Source organism: Onthophagus taurus, chromosome 7, assembly GCF_036711975.1.
Source record: "Onthophagus taurus isolate NC chromosome 7, IU_Otau_3.0, whole genome shotgun sequence".
NCBI classification, from domain to species: domain Eukaryota; kingdom Metazoa; phylum Arthropoda; class Insecta; order Coleoptera; family Scarabaeidae; genus Onthophagus; species Onthophagus taurus.
Window position 1 is genome coordinate 7434738 of NC_091972.1, and position 15712 is coordinate 7450449.

The window sequence follows — 15712 nt, forward strand, 5'->3', positions numbered from 1 at the left end:
TAATTTAAAATAAGTTTCATTCCTTAACTTCAATAAATACGGCTTCCAGGACTTTTTAAAATAGCATCTTTTTTGACACTCTTAGGTTATACGAAAATGTAAGTTTTATTTCAACTTTTTTTTCCTCTATATTTTTCCAATCCAACCCAACAATTATTATACATCATTTTAAAGAGAAAGCTTTGAGCATTAATTTAAAATATGTTTCATTCCTTAATTTCAATAAATACGGCTTGCAGGAATTTTTAAATTAGCATCTTTTTTTACGCTTTTAGGTTATACGAAAATGTAAGTTTTGTTTCAACATTTTTTTAAAATATTTTTCCAATCCAACTCAACAATTATTATACATCATTTTAAAGAGAAAACTTTGAGCTTTAATTTAATATAAGTTTCATTCCTTAACTTTAATAAATACAGCTTCCAGGAATTTTTAAATTAGCATCTTTTTTGACACTTTTAGGTTATACGAAAATGTTAGTTTTAACTCAATACGCTTTTTCTCAATATTTTTTTAATTCAACCCATCGATTGTTGTACATCGATTTTAACAGAAAGCTTCAAGCTTCAATTTAAAATAAGTTTTATTTCTTAATTTCAATAAACACGGTTTCCAGGAATTTTTGAATTAGCATCTTTTTTGACACTTAGACTATGCGAAAATAGGGGGATTGCATATTTTGCTAAAATTTTATTCCAAACGCCTTTACTGAGTGTATTTTGATAGCGTTTTCATTCTGTCTGATTCTGTCACAAAGTTTCAAAATGTTTGACTTCTTGGGACACAAAGGGTTAAAGATTACTGGACATATTTGAAAACCCTTAGAAACTGTTGGATATCTCTATAAATCGCCTTTGGATATCCACTGAACTTTATGGAAATTTTTCAAAATCCTCTAGAAATCCTAGGACATCTTTACAAAATTGTAGAATGTTGTTGATAATTCTTAGAAGATCAGAGATATTTTAGAAATCCTTTGGAAATCCCAGGAAACTTTAACTAAATCGTTGAAATCTAAACATCAAAATCAAATTGAGTCAGTGCAGAAAGATGACAGATTATTGATTGTCATTTTGAAAATGTTTAGCTAAGCACTGACATTACGCACAGTGTTGCATATATCTAACATCAAGTTCATGAAGTTTATGTGTAGGAAAATAGACTCAAAAATGTAATTATGCATTTTATTACAGGCTCTATGTTTGACTCTTTGCTACAGCAATTTCGAAGAGAAGCATTCTGGGTTGAAGTTATTTAGCGTGAAAAAATTATGGTAATCTTGTTAACTCGTCTATATTAACTACCATTATGATTTGAGTAGAATGGAATCATGTTGCACTATTATTAGAGTTGCAGAATCATCTATCTCGCTCCATTACCGAAATGTTCCTGGTTTGCGCAATACATGGACTATGTTTCTCATCAACCTATTGACGCAGATTATAAAGTCATATGAGTTTCAGAAAGCTAGCTTTTTTTCGGCTTTTGCAGTTTATATGAATAGAGACGACAATTACATGCTCTACTCTGCCTCTGTATGCAATGAACATGCAACTTCTGTTATTACTTCTCCGGACAGCAAAAACCAGAACAATGTTTTAGATCAGAATATGTAGACAACGGGCTTGCCACGTTGTGCAGTTGTAGTTACTGTTAATGTTCTTGTCACTACTCTCTTGACCGTTTAGAGTTGTATTGCCATTAAAATTACTACTACTCGTATTTAGACCAACAAACATTAAACTACTTTTCATTATTTCCGAGATTTCGCACCTCAAAGTCAAAGTATTTGCAAGTATAAATGCAGCTATTCATACGAATTATTCATTGTCAATTTATTTTTCGATAATCTTGAGATATTGGATCTTTTAAGGTTCGTTTAGTTTTCGTCCGTAATAACAACATCAAAACGATATATTCTAATGACAATTGCCTATGACAACAATTCTATTTCAATTGATGATGATCTTTTGAAACAAATTCTGTTTTACTTAGCAGCTTGGTTGTAAAGCTGTCCGCCTTATTTTATTTTACCAGTGGAATTCTTTGACGTCGAGAGTAAATCGTAACCATTACAGCTACCCGAACCGTTGAAATAATGAGAACATTTCAAGGCAAGTCCTCCAGGAGCACCTCGCCTTACATTATGACGAAATTCTTTAGCTTACCCTATCTCTCGATCGCAGAATTTGCGAATTTTCTCTTTATGGTTAACGGTTAAAGACTATAAATATTAAAAAATAATCAAATATAATGAAAAATTTTATGACAAAAACAATGAATAACAACAATAAAGTTTAGAACCACATCTACATTCCTACAACATCGAGTTTTAGTAGATATACGAAATATATGCGCTCAATATTTATGTTTCGTCCATTCTGACATTTCCATTATTTAAAACGTGTCGGATTCACGTTGAATTTATCTTGTCAGTATTCCATATACAACTATAAATATCTCCGAAAAGAGTATTTTTAAAAGTGAAAAATAAAAACTTTTTTTTTCAGTGAAACGTTTAGATTTATTTTTATCGATAAGATTACGTAATGGTGGCGATAAACTACACCACGATATCAAGACAGAAACTTGCAGTTTACGCCAACATCAAACTTCGTTAATCCCCTACCTCACCTTTAATTCGAGATCGCTTTAATGGTGCAATTTAGAACGATAACAAATCTTCTGTACGCAACTCGAGGCATTTTAAAGAGAACGTTTCGGTGTGCGCTTAGCCGAAGCGACATATTTACGGGGTTTAGGCAAACAACCCTCCCTCCGCTTTATCGTTACGGTAAATTAAGTAGGTTGATAGCTTACAAGCACCAACCAAATTAATCCTATTAATTAGTTTTTCGTCAACAACTAAACTGTCGACCAGTTAATAAGATTGAACCAGAAACAAATTTATTTTTAAAAGTTTTAATCTAAACTTTACGCAACAACTTGCACATTTCCTCAACTAAACCTTTCGGTTCATTCATTAGCGAGGGCACACATAAATGGTAAATTACTCCAACTAAAGCTTGGATACTCGGAAGTTATAGAGTATACTAAAGGCCACGGTATAGTTGGCCCACAGAATGGTCTACTGGTTTCACCTACTCTCGTTAAATGTCCCCAATTCCATTAGCAACGTTATCTAATTACGCCCCATTAAAACGTCATAAATAGCGCGTTTATAGTGTTGCGACGATAACCGGACGATTTACAAGTGGGTGCAATGCTAAATGTTATTTTCACTTTGCTATCTACAAAATGTTTACGCACAAAAATTAGACAATTAATAGTGACTTATATCACGAAGCTTAATACATTATGATGCCCAAAATGAAAGTTAGACTGAAACATAACATACATTGTAAATTTGAATGTAAATGTAAAATGTCACATGAAATATGATTTGTGTTGTTAACGTGAATCTAAATTAACTTGTTCTTCTTTGGTTTAATTTGGAGGCATTTATATGTTGTTGTGTCTTCCGACAATGTACGAGAACAGTAAATAGGTATTTGCGTAAAACCCGGTACATCGCTTGGTTGCTTGTTGACTTCGTGTAAACCGATTTGTCAGACAAATAAATGTCCGGGCAAACTTGGGTGGTTGACTTTCAAAGTCGGCCAGTAAATAGCCCGCAAACTTTCCAACGAAACAAAATATACCGCAGGTATCGATTGTTGAATCTGGGTAAATATCGAATATATATACAATCGCAATTGTATTCCTAAAGTTTTAGACTTAAATTTATCGATTGTTCATGATATAAAAAGGTTTCAGCGAATATTATGAATTAAGTTGTAGAATAAAAGTATAACTTGATACGAAGAAATTTAACGATGTGGGTGTAGAATAGTAAAAGTCAGATCGAAATCTTTCTCATTAATATCCACGACATTATCGTGCAAGTGTTACACATTCCGGAGAATGTACAGGATGCCGTTTTCTATTTCGACTTTATTGCACACGGATGTTACACGTTTTTCCATGTTATCGCCAGTTAATCACCATCCTTGGGGGCGTCCTTTTTTATAAAAAATAAATTACGTTCGTAATTAATACCATGACCCAGTTCTTAATTATATTAAGCAATATCACGCCTTCATACAAACGGTTTCAGTCAATTTTGAATGAAAGAATTTTTTTTCGTAGAAACACAATAAAGAGGATTAACTATTTTTAGTGTGTTTGTATAAAAGGCAACGAAAAGTCCAAACAGGTTTCAATTAGGTTTGGCGGCGTGATCAATTTTTAATCCCTTTTTATTGCGGTTTGCCAAACGGAGTGGAGAAACTTGAAAACCAATATCGTAGGGTCTCCAATGAAACTGTAACCGAACCTTTACAGCTTAATGATGTCTCGTTATTAGACCGAGTCGATTCGATTCGCAGAGAGCTCCAGTTCACCCTAAAACCTGATGGCTAATTCGACCCAATCCCTAATGTAATGCACCGTTTATACCATACCAGAAATGCACGTATCCCAATAACGAACAAATAATAATGCAGAACCCGGTAGCCCTAGGGTCGGTTTGTTTGTGCGGTCCAAATTTATTCAATTAGCCCGTCTCGTTAGTGCACGCCTTTGTTTACTTTCGCCCGGCAAACGCGAATTTACGTTATAAAGTTTATTTTGCTAAATTAATATGCCCGTGAAAATCTATTAAAAGTGGCCAACGTTGCGCCGCGCCGTCGAGTTCGCATTTCTACGTTATCAAACCGTTTCGTATTTAAACAGCTCGACCTGAAACGACCACCAAACCAGTAAAGAAACGAAACCGGACCTAATTGTATAGAGAATAAATGTGAAAAAAATAATGTTTTTTACATTGAATTGTTTAAAAATTGAATGATTATAATTATAAATATTAAAATTTGTTATAAAAAGCAACAAATATTTATTCAATGAATTGATTTATTATAGAGGTATGATTTCATATTTGATTTCCTATGCAAACGGGAGTGTTTTGCTTCATTGTATCGTTGTAAATACAATTTAATGTGAATTGAATAAATCAATCCATTTTTTGAATGTGAACATTACTGCTTTTATAAAATAAACTGGAATACTAAAAATAATTTGTATACAACACCGAATCATATTGTAGAGGAAAATATCCAAAATCGGGCCTCTGATGTTTAATAACTATTTTTTTTGCATTGTATAATAAATGTAATTAATAAGAGTGGTACAGATTTGAATTTAATGAAAATAAAATAATTTTATTAAATATATTACACCAGTTTCAATAGTGACAGAAGATCTAAATGAAAAGCCGTGCTCCGTTCACATTTTAATGAATCCATTTATAAACTGTTTGATTGTGAGTGACAAAATTAAATTTTAACTTTAGCAATTATTAATTCTGAACTAAAAGTCAGAACTTTTATAATAATAATATAATGCTTTTGTACAATACTGAAAGACTAACTTCATTTGCAAATCGTCCTTCGTTAAATTAATAGCTGATTTCTATACTCATCTGATTATGGCGTCCTAGAACGTTATAATAAAGACAGAGTGTCTATCAACTCTGCTACCTAAAAGTACAGGGAAGTCAGTGTATAATATAGGTTCGATGAAACACATCAAGCATCCATATGCTAACAGCTAGTCTACGATTTCATCAGATTCAGCACAAAACTAGGTCACTTCTAATTAATGAAGAAAAGAAAATACAGAAGAATGCAGAACACCACACTAACCATTCTTAACAGAGAAACGATACTCTCTCAAATACGACCTAAACCATAAAGCACCAAAAAATTCATCCAGATTTTTAATCAGAGAAAAAAAAAAGTGATTTTTAACGTGACCAATATTCACGATTTTTATCGTGTATTTCTGAGAAGCCATTTTTATTTAAAAGCTCACAAAGTTTTACAATCACTATATTTTGGGTAAATATTGGAGGGTTTCTTTGGATTCTGTTTGTTAGTTGTCCTCACTTAAGTTCTGATGTAAAGTCGAGAATCTATTTGATAAAATTATAGTTTTTTCAGCGAAAAATCACATTTATCAAAAATAACGGAAATACAGGTAAAGTAATATCGATACTAAAGTGGACAAAGTAAGTATCTCGATGAAATCAGATGATTTGAAATGTGTTTCCAATACTTATTTGTATTTCGTTGCAATAGCCTCTCCCTCACATAATGACAATTATTAGATTTGTCTTCGGAGCTTCTTCGTTTTATACGATGACTCTCCAGAAACTTAGAAGAAGTAGGAGAATTCCCTCACTTAAAAATCATATTTTACAAAGGTAGAAAAACATACTTTGTGTGCTTATTCCGTTATGAATATTTTCTGAAGAAGACACAATGTTAAGAGGCATACTTTTTGTTAGATCTAGGAGCATCAATTATACAATATTTCATCGCGCTGCAACGATATTCAAAGATGGGCGAGACAGTGATGTTTAAGATTTAGCGTTATCAAAGATAACGTTGAGAGATGGTTGGGACAATGTTCAAGGTGACAGGAATGATAATGAAGAAGGCAACTAAGAGCAAATATTTCTGAAACCAGTTTTCTCGCAACCATCAGTTCTATAACACTAGCGGCGATTTCAGATTTAGCCATATTGCTGAGGTTGAAGGCTTTTTTAGAGTCGAATTAAGAAACTTCTACTTAATTATTTTTGCAATCAATCTACTTGTAATCACCAAATGAAACCGTAGCAGGTAGAAATATGACTGCAGCAGCTACACTTGAAATTTTTTTTGTCTAGTTAAGAAACATAAAGAAGACCATGCACTGAAAATATACCAACATCTTGCTTCTCTTTGCTAATTCCGGCAGATGCATCAACAACGCTTGTAATAAAAGTGCCACTTCCACTGAAGCAGAAACAAAAAGCCAATTTAGAAAAAATATTTCTGAAACCAATCTTCTAACAATATCCCGTTTTACAACAACAGCGATGATTCTAATGTTTTGCCATAGACTGGTGCAACATAATGCTGCAGTATGTATTATTACTGGTACTGTACCCGATTTTTTCTGGTCGTACAAGTCAGATTGAAAAAAAAAAAATGCTCCAAAATCATCATTTGATACCAGAAATGGAGCACGGATACAATTCCTAAAGAAAGCTGACTAATTATCTGTTGCCATAGAATATATAATGGGTTCTATATAGTTTTTGATTTAACCTAAATTGAAACAAAAATTCTTCAAGTTCCAAATTATTCTAAATTAATGTATAAGAAATAAAATTTTTTTGACAAATTAAAGTTAAAAATATGTTTATAATAGAGGTATGTTGTTCAAAATAATTATAAACTAATGAATCCAAACAGTAAGTTTTGTTCTAGCAAAACTAAAGTCCATATTTTAACGTTTTCATTTTCAGACGGAGCCATTACTTTGCGGCAGGAAGTAACTATTTTGCGGAAACAGCGTTCCAGTTGCAGACAGGAGCAATGGAGCGGTGTGTTTTGGAATCCTTCCAGGCAGAAAAGCAGCGCGGAGTTCTGCGGTAAACTGATTCCAATGAAAGCCGATTTCGAAATAATCAACCAAATGGACGCGACCGATCTAACTAAACGATTAATACGTCAAAGTGAACGATGGAGAACACTAAAGGACATTTTTTTCTATCGTACATAAATTTGTGAAGGCAAAAATCTAAATTTATAAATAAATCACCGTGTTTGTGACACATTGGAAAGTTTTTCCCGGACAAAGTTGAAGAAAAATGTAAACATGATTAATTATTTTTGAACTTACCGTAAAAGGAGAAGCACAGAATCCTAATTAGTTTTAGTTAACTACGGAAACTTTGAAGGTTCAAATACACATTAATTTTTAATATACTATATTATTTTAATTTTTTGATCACAAAAATTTTCACTACATGGAAACAAAACGAAAACAATCACTATTTTCTTTTAATTTATGACAGTTTTTGTATAAATAATTTTTGTTTCAAAAAATTTATTCAAAATCACAATTTTTACCGCGAACCTCCGCGAGAGAGTTTCAAAGACGCACATCTAGCATCGGCAGGACTCGGAACTACACGATCCTGCCAGGACACTCTCAACTGCGGTATTGACTACAGCGCCACTCTGCCGGCAGGACGAGGCCCTTCGAAGGGAACCGATGGTTGCCGATCGTCTGTCTCCACTTATTGATGTGAATCGCAGCTTCTTCAGGGACTAACCATCTCTATTTTTTTGATATATCTTTTTGTAACAATCTATTACAAAACAATTATATAATATATACATATTTTAATGATTTTTGTACCAAATTAAAATAGAAAACTTGTTGTATAACACACTTAATGAAAACTTCTTGAGAAAATCAGGACTTAACATCCACTTAATCACCGCTTAACACTAAATTACTTTTATTTGAAAAAAAAATTTTCTAAAAATTTAAATATTCATTTATAAACATTGCTGCATTAACGTTTACAAAACTTAGCACCTTCACCACCATCCCATCAACCCTCAACTCGTTCTTTCTGCAATAACCCGGGTTTTCCAGAGCTCGCTGGGTTTACTGTTATCGACAGTGCATTCTGTTACGGTCGGGTTAACAGGGCCGATTTGGCGATACATTTACTTTTATTATATCGATTCGGGTTGCTGGAACACCTGTTAACAAGGTGATGTTTCCGATAAATTCAACCATCCCCTAACTTTTATAGATACAAAACATACTATCTACAAAAACGAATCTGGAAAATAGGTTTAAAAAAAATCTTGACATGAAGTAAACAACTTCAATAATCGGTTCGTTGGAAAATTTATAATCGATTTTCAGTTACTTTTTCGTTTAATCCGCGTCAAAACCATAACAGCATGTCAATTTCTATAACTATGAGTACATGGACATTAACACGTTACGATTTTAAATCACTAACTGCATGATCCGATTTAATTTAATTAATTTCGTTGCATTCAACTTTTAATTTAGAAAATAATTGCATTAATAAATGTTTCATATCACGTATCGTGATGCTAGTTAATCTGTCTTGAGACCTGGAACATTTTCACACTGTTCTGTCAACTTGAACAAAAACGGACACTAGAAATCAATGGACGGTTTGAAATCGACGTATACTGGTGGATGTGTGTTGTGTTAACAAGAGACCTAGAACCTAAAAGTATTTCGAAGGAAGACCGGTAGCTACTCAGCCAGAACTCTCGGGAATTCAAGCGAAACACCAACACGCCGGATTTCATCTTATTTTATTTTGATGAAAGTAACGTCCGCTTTTCAAAGAGTACTTCTTCGTTCCCATTTCTTCCACTTTTTTCTATTATTATCTAAACGATAAATTCGAACAGTAAATTATTTTCTATTTCATATACTTCAAATAATAATGATGTTTGGCACGCAAATATACTCAAGTTATATAACAAGGAAGTAAACTTAAAATCTTAATAGGTTTCTTAAAACTCATTTTGGTTATAAATGGTAAAGTTACATGCAACCTGTTTCTTAGCCTCTAGGCGCATTATAATTAATAATCATAGTTAATTACGCGAAACACGGGTGAAATGTTAATTTCCGTGTCCGTTAATCCATAACTTGGCGGCGGTAATTGTAATTTAAAGGCTAATTTCTAGTTAAGTGAACACTTAAAACGATCCTTACGATAACAATAATATTATCTGATAAACATATAGATATATATACAATATCGGTTTGATATTAATCCCAATTCTCGTATAATACAATTGGATAATACAGATTTCATCGAATCCGAGGAGATTATGCTATTGTGCAATTTATGGGCAGGTGCTGATTGTATCTAATATGCAATATTGATTAAATCTTGTGTAAACAATACGGTTTACATTTATTCCAAAGTCACACTATTACACGAACAATTAATTTTAAACATAAGAAATTATTTTGTGATTATTAAAGATATTAAAATCAGTTTACATCTCTAGTAACGTTTTTTTCAAGTACTGCTACACATTCCGGTGTGTACACTTTTTTTTTCATTTATGTGTTATACGTTCATTCCATTCTGTCCATTTTTTCTCTCGCTGAACATCTGGTGTTTCCCAGATTTTCTTTCTACGCCAAAATCCATTTCTTGTCGATAATACGATTATTTTTCGATTCATTTTGCGAAGTTTCTCTATGTCTTTATCTATAAAACACGCCCGTTTAATTTCAGCCTCAATGAGCATCTAAGCCTCCATCTCAAAATGGTAGATGTTGCTGATACTATCGGCAAACCCGATCTAAAATTAATTTTCGGTCATATCTGATGATATCTATAAAGAATTTAAAATTATTCAAAAGCAAATCATTGGATTCTTTAATGTTTAATAATTTAATGCAATAAAATCAAAAATAAAAACGATCTTGTTGTTCCTATTGTTTCTCTTGAATTACAAAATACGTCATTAGCTGATGCCGCAAAATATCAATGTGTCTGATTTGACCCTAAAGCATTTTTAGTTGCGCTCTGACAATTCGTTGTAAGTCATTTTTGAACCAACTTGGTGACGCAAACCAGAGGAGTCAACTTACTCCATCGACAGGCGCTACTTTGGTTATAAAATGGCTTTTGAATCCTTTACATCTACCAATTTCCAAGGACTTGACTTCTTGGGGAATTAAAATGGTGACGTTTAAAGCAGACCTAAATTCTCAACCCCTCTGTCCTTTACGCTTTGACCTTAGAAACGAACTTGGTTGAGTTTGTAAGGTTTTTGACGTCATTTATACGAACTTTGGCAAAGCTTTCGATAAGCTTCTTGACAAAATACTTTTTGAAATGTTAGTTAAATTTAGTATTGCCAGCTTCTTTAATCTCCTGCAGATGCTAAATAATTATGTCACCAAAATTATACTTATTCATTCCGGCGTACCACAATGTTTTCAACTTTGACCAATTTTATTCTTTCCTTCCACAATTTTCCGTCTGGAAAATTTTCTTTTTGTTTGGATCTTATTTTCTCTTTCATATGATTCAGTTATTTTGACCTTAAACTATTCTTGGAGCTCCTATAGGCGTTCAACCTTGACCTCTCGGTGGGGTTGCTTGAGTATAATTGTTTGTTCCTGAACCGTAAAACATAATCTGTATCAAAAACAAAATTCTATCATCGATTTTAGAAGGTATAGACTTTAACAAGAAATATAACTTTTAAATTGTTTGCAATTCTAGTCAGTTTTTGCAGATTTTGCAACAGATGGAGCAAAATATTATAATGTAGGCTTTTTCAATATTACTTTATTATGTTATTAATGCTGCTCTATCTTTCTCCCACACGAGCAATTACTGCACCGTATTGTTACGTATTCCCTTTATGAGATCAGATATTTTATTTACCATTTTGTAACACACTGCTCTTTGACATGTTATTGCCTTTTAAATACGCATTGGACTTCTTGTATGTGATCTGTAATAATAAAAAAATAGTGCCTTGATGTTGCCTTGTATTGGAGACCTATTTGTGGACGCACTGTCGTAATTACTGCTTCATTATAGTTTCAGGACATCTTTAACCATTTGTTTCAATTCTTCTAGATTTACAAAAATTATATGTTTGTTTTCACTTACTATGAAAACTAAACCATTAGTCTACATTTTTGTAAGCTCTAATCTATAAACTTTATCAGATTCTTTTTCTCTAAATTCAATTTCAGCCCATCGTGGAACATCAAGATACACAACCATTTCTTTTGTGGGTAACTATATTAATTTGTGCTCAATACAACAAAATACCTAAAATCTGCCCTAAATCATGTCTTTATCTATGGAATCAGATTTTTATGGTTATTCCACCCCTATCGTCCTTTACATCGAATGCATCCTAGGCGAGCGGTGTGCTGGGAATGATCGGGAATTCTATACCCCAATTCTCAGAGGTTCGAGATTTAACACTCAGCGTCGACTATGTAATCTCGGTCCCTAAAGGAGTGGTTCTTTTGCGCAATAACTTTTCTTCGGCGGACTTACAGTTCATTTTTATTAAGAATGGAACAGTTGCGAAGAACATTGATGTCCGTAATACAAACGGAAACTTATTAGGTTGAGTTTGGTGGCTTAAAAATCTATCTCATATATATCTTCATTATCCCCGTTATGATCTATACTAAGATTATAAAAATTACATGTTATTTGGCTTATTCAAATTTTCTACACTTCCTCCTTTGGTTTAAATTCCATCGGAAGCAGCTTTCAAGTTCTCATCTAATTCTCTAATAGTTATGTTTTATAGATATGTATATCCCACTAAATAAATTAAAATATAATTATTTAAGAAATGTCTCAATATAAAATTAAAGTAGATACATTATTTTTTAATCTACCGTAAACATAGTAACAAGCAAAATTGCCTTTAAAAGATAACAAAAGATACGTCTATGAAATAAAAACTGTTGAAGAGAACAATTGTAAAAATGTGTGACCATCGAAGATAAAAGACTTTTGCTATTTTCACGTTATCGTGTCGTAACCAGTTGGAGCTTTCCAGGTTTCAAAATATAGGAGGACTTAACTGCCTGGTGTTGCAGCACACGTAGAGAGAGAAATGTCACCGATATATCAACGACGTGTCGTGTGCACGTGAAACCCTGTCACACTAATGAACTGATTGGTGCGTTTGTATACCAAAATTCAAACGGTTAGTAAGCTTGCGGAAGTAAACTAAGCTTCCGGCATTTTCCAACAGATTGATGTAAATTAGGGCGACGGTAATCTGCTAATAAACTATAGATAATGTTTTAGTTTTATCGGAGGTGTGCTTAATCTTTTAAGCATTTAAACTTTGTAAAATAATAATAAATTTTGTTTGGATAACGTCAAATTTAGAACGACTTTTTTATTATTACCAATATAAAATATTTAGGGGAACTTGTCTAATACCGCTTCGTAATAAAACTTTGAAACTTTAATGGGAATCGATAGTTTTAGTTATTAATACGATATTGATCTAAACTCAGCGGGTTGTTATAAGTAGAAAGAAAAAGTTTCGTTTTACCTTTTAGTAAATTAAATTAAATTTGGGATAAAATTGAAAATAAAGCTTTTAGGTAGTTGTTGAAAATTTATAAAGTTAATGTCCAAACATGTTTATGAATGGCTGAGAGGTAAATGGTAAATTAGAAACTTTAGTCGTGCCGGGGTAATATATTTGCCTTTCCCGTTGAATAATTATAAGCGTGGCGAACTAGTTTTAATTATACCAAATACCGGCTAATTGCGATTCAACCTCAAACATTCAAACTCTTGTTTGTTTACTCGTTTCGATAACATACGTGCAACACTAGAAAATTTTAATATTCATATTCTCACATTGATCAAATACCCCTCGGTTATTCTCCACACATTCGGTTTTTTAATTCTTTAAAGCTCAACTTTGGTAAATCCAATTTTATCCACAAAGTATGTTATTAGATAATAGAAATAATCAGAACAGTAATTAATAATTTGTTGGTTTGATTTTTTATATAAACTAATTGTATTGATTTTTACGAATCACGTTAGAATTGGTGTCTGTACCATATCTATACTGATATCTACACGATATAAGAAAGTAAAAGTGTGTCCAAACATAGCGAGGCAAGTGCACGGCAGCACTTTTCTAAGTTGAATTTTCTATGAAGTGAGAAAGTTGTGATATTATCAAAGAGATATAAAGTTTCAACTATATAAAATAAATCGTGAAAACCATATTAGTAGCTATAGAAAGATGCAAAAGTGTTTCAGTACGTGAAGGGTAATATTCTTTTCGCTTTGAAGGATGCATTAGAATATATATGAAAGGATCCGGTTAAATTTCTGCACCATATGCCCGGAACATATGACGTAATATCTGATATATATTCCGCACACGAGAAACTCTCCTTCGTCTCTTATTAGCATAACTCACCCAATCCAAACACGATTGAAAAATTAAAATGTTCAAAATGAAATCGATAATTTATCATCAAAAATTGGTCCAACTCAACCAGGAAATTAATTTTGCAAAATCTCCGTTTAGGGTCCAATTACTGTACATCTCTAGATATACATAGTCCATTTGTACACACACATAGTTAATTGGACGAATTATCACTCTAAGGGCTTCGTGATCAATTGCCCGATCCGATTCGAACCGATTTGAGTCCATTAAACATGGAGAGCACACGCAATCTAAACCTTAACGAAACACAATTAAATCACATATCACGTTAATACGTTATAAAGTAATCGGAGATGTTAAAATATTTATGTAGTCTATATAATGTTGACGTTATAGTTGTACGAGCGATCCAACGAATGTGGGCGGCGTTAATGGATCTCTGATTTATGCGACTTGGCATCTCATTATTCAATTATCCCATACACAAGAGGATTCAATCAGACGTACGTTAGAGAATATGAACCCACGAATATTTATGCATTTCCTCGTTAGAAACCTGGTTTATATTCATATATTCGTCTTATTATCAAATTAAGTTGACATCGAATTATTTGATATTGTAAAAACACATAAAATTCGTAGTCAATTTATTACATAAAATCAAACCATAGACATAATTTGTGAATGAATTTCTGAGCAACATGTACTTGTTAATTATAGCCAAAGGGGTTCGTAGTACGATTCATTAGCAGCCATTTACGTCCTTTACATCATCTGGTCCGGTCCGCGTCATTTCCAACGAGGTTGTCGGAAAATTCATCAAGCAATGGCAATCGGTAACATAAAGAGGGGTGCGTACGCTCCCTGATTCTATTAATTAACGACACGAATAGTGCGGTTGCGGTCGCGAACATCACGTCTAAAACGCGCCGACGTGGTACTACAACCAGACGAGCGGGTTCGCGCACGTTTCGAATTAGGTTCATCTAATTAACCACCCTCTCCTGTTCGTTCCTCTTCTCTACTATACCGGGTTCCGTTTAAGTTTGTTATTAAATTAGGTGTGCCGCTTGACCCTTGACCCAAGCCGGACGAAAGTCCTAGAATGTCCTCCAAACTCCCACACATACATACACAGATACACACTAGTTTACTAAATGAACCGAAAATTAGGATTTGTTATTCAAGCAGAACGTTTTCGTTGGTTATATTAATTGGAAATGATTCAATTTGGGTTATGCGTTTTGATGTTATTCCGAACACAACAAAAACCCTTTTTGAAATATTTTCAAATTGCTACGATGAATTTATACGGTATCATGGGATGCTGTAAGTAATGGATATCTAGGTTAAAAAAAAAGATAGAACAAAAATCGTTGCTGAACAACATGTTACGAGTCCCAGAATCGAAATAAAAACGAAATATTCGTTTGAATATTTCAAAATAACCGGAAATAAATGAAAATGCCCGTGTAGCGGACACACATTTTAACAAATCTGGATTTAGCTGCCGTTCACGCTGAGCAAATGAGCGGGGATTGTGTTGAATTTCGATTTTTCACGAGCGATTCGTTTTCAATAATATACGAGAGTAACAAAAAAATATACCGTGGGTACTTGATGGTGGAGGCGGAGGAACACGTATTTGAAGCCGCATGTTTCGCTCGGAAAAGGGGAGAGGGCTTACGATGACTTTACAAAACGCGATAAGGGAATTTATGGGCGAATTTATGGTCGTCGGGTTGTTATATTGCAGGTGCATTGTTCAAAACTAATGTAATTTATTTTCTTTCCGGGTGACGTATGGGTAAGGTTTAAATGGAAACGGATTTATCCTCTCCGCTAGTTTTGTAACCGCCATTCGCTTATCATAGAGAGGAAA

The 15712-nt window shown here is 33.2% G+C and overlaps 1 protein-coding gene across 3 annotated transcripts in view; it reads right to left on the reverse strand.

The window, feature by feature from the left end:
• The window catches only part of LOC111422787 (defective proboscis extension response 12), a 135697-nt gene extending 127666 nt beyond the window's left edge, over window positions 1-8031 (reverse strand). For all 3 annotated transcript variants that reach the window (XM_023056020.2, XM_023056021.2, XM_023056018.2), the window contains exon 1: window positions 7733-8031. The gene's annotated coding sequence lies outside the window, so the exon portion shown is untranslated. The remainder of the gene's footprint in view (window positions 1-7732) is intronic.
• Between the last annotated feature and the right edge of the window lie 7681 nt (window positions 8032-15712).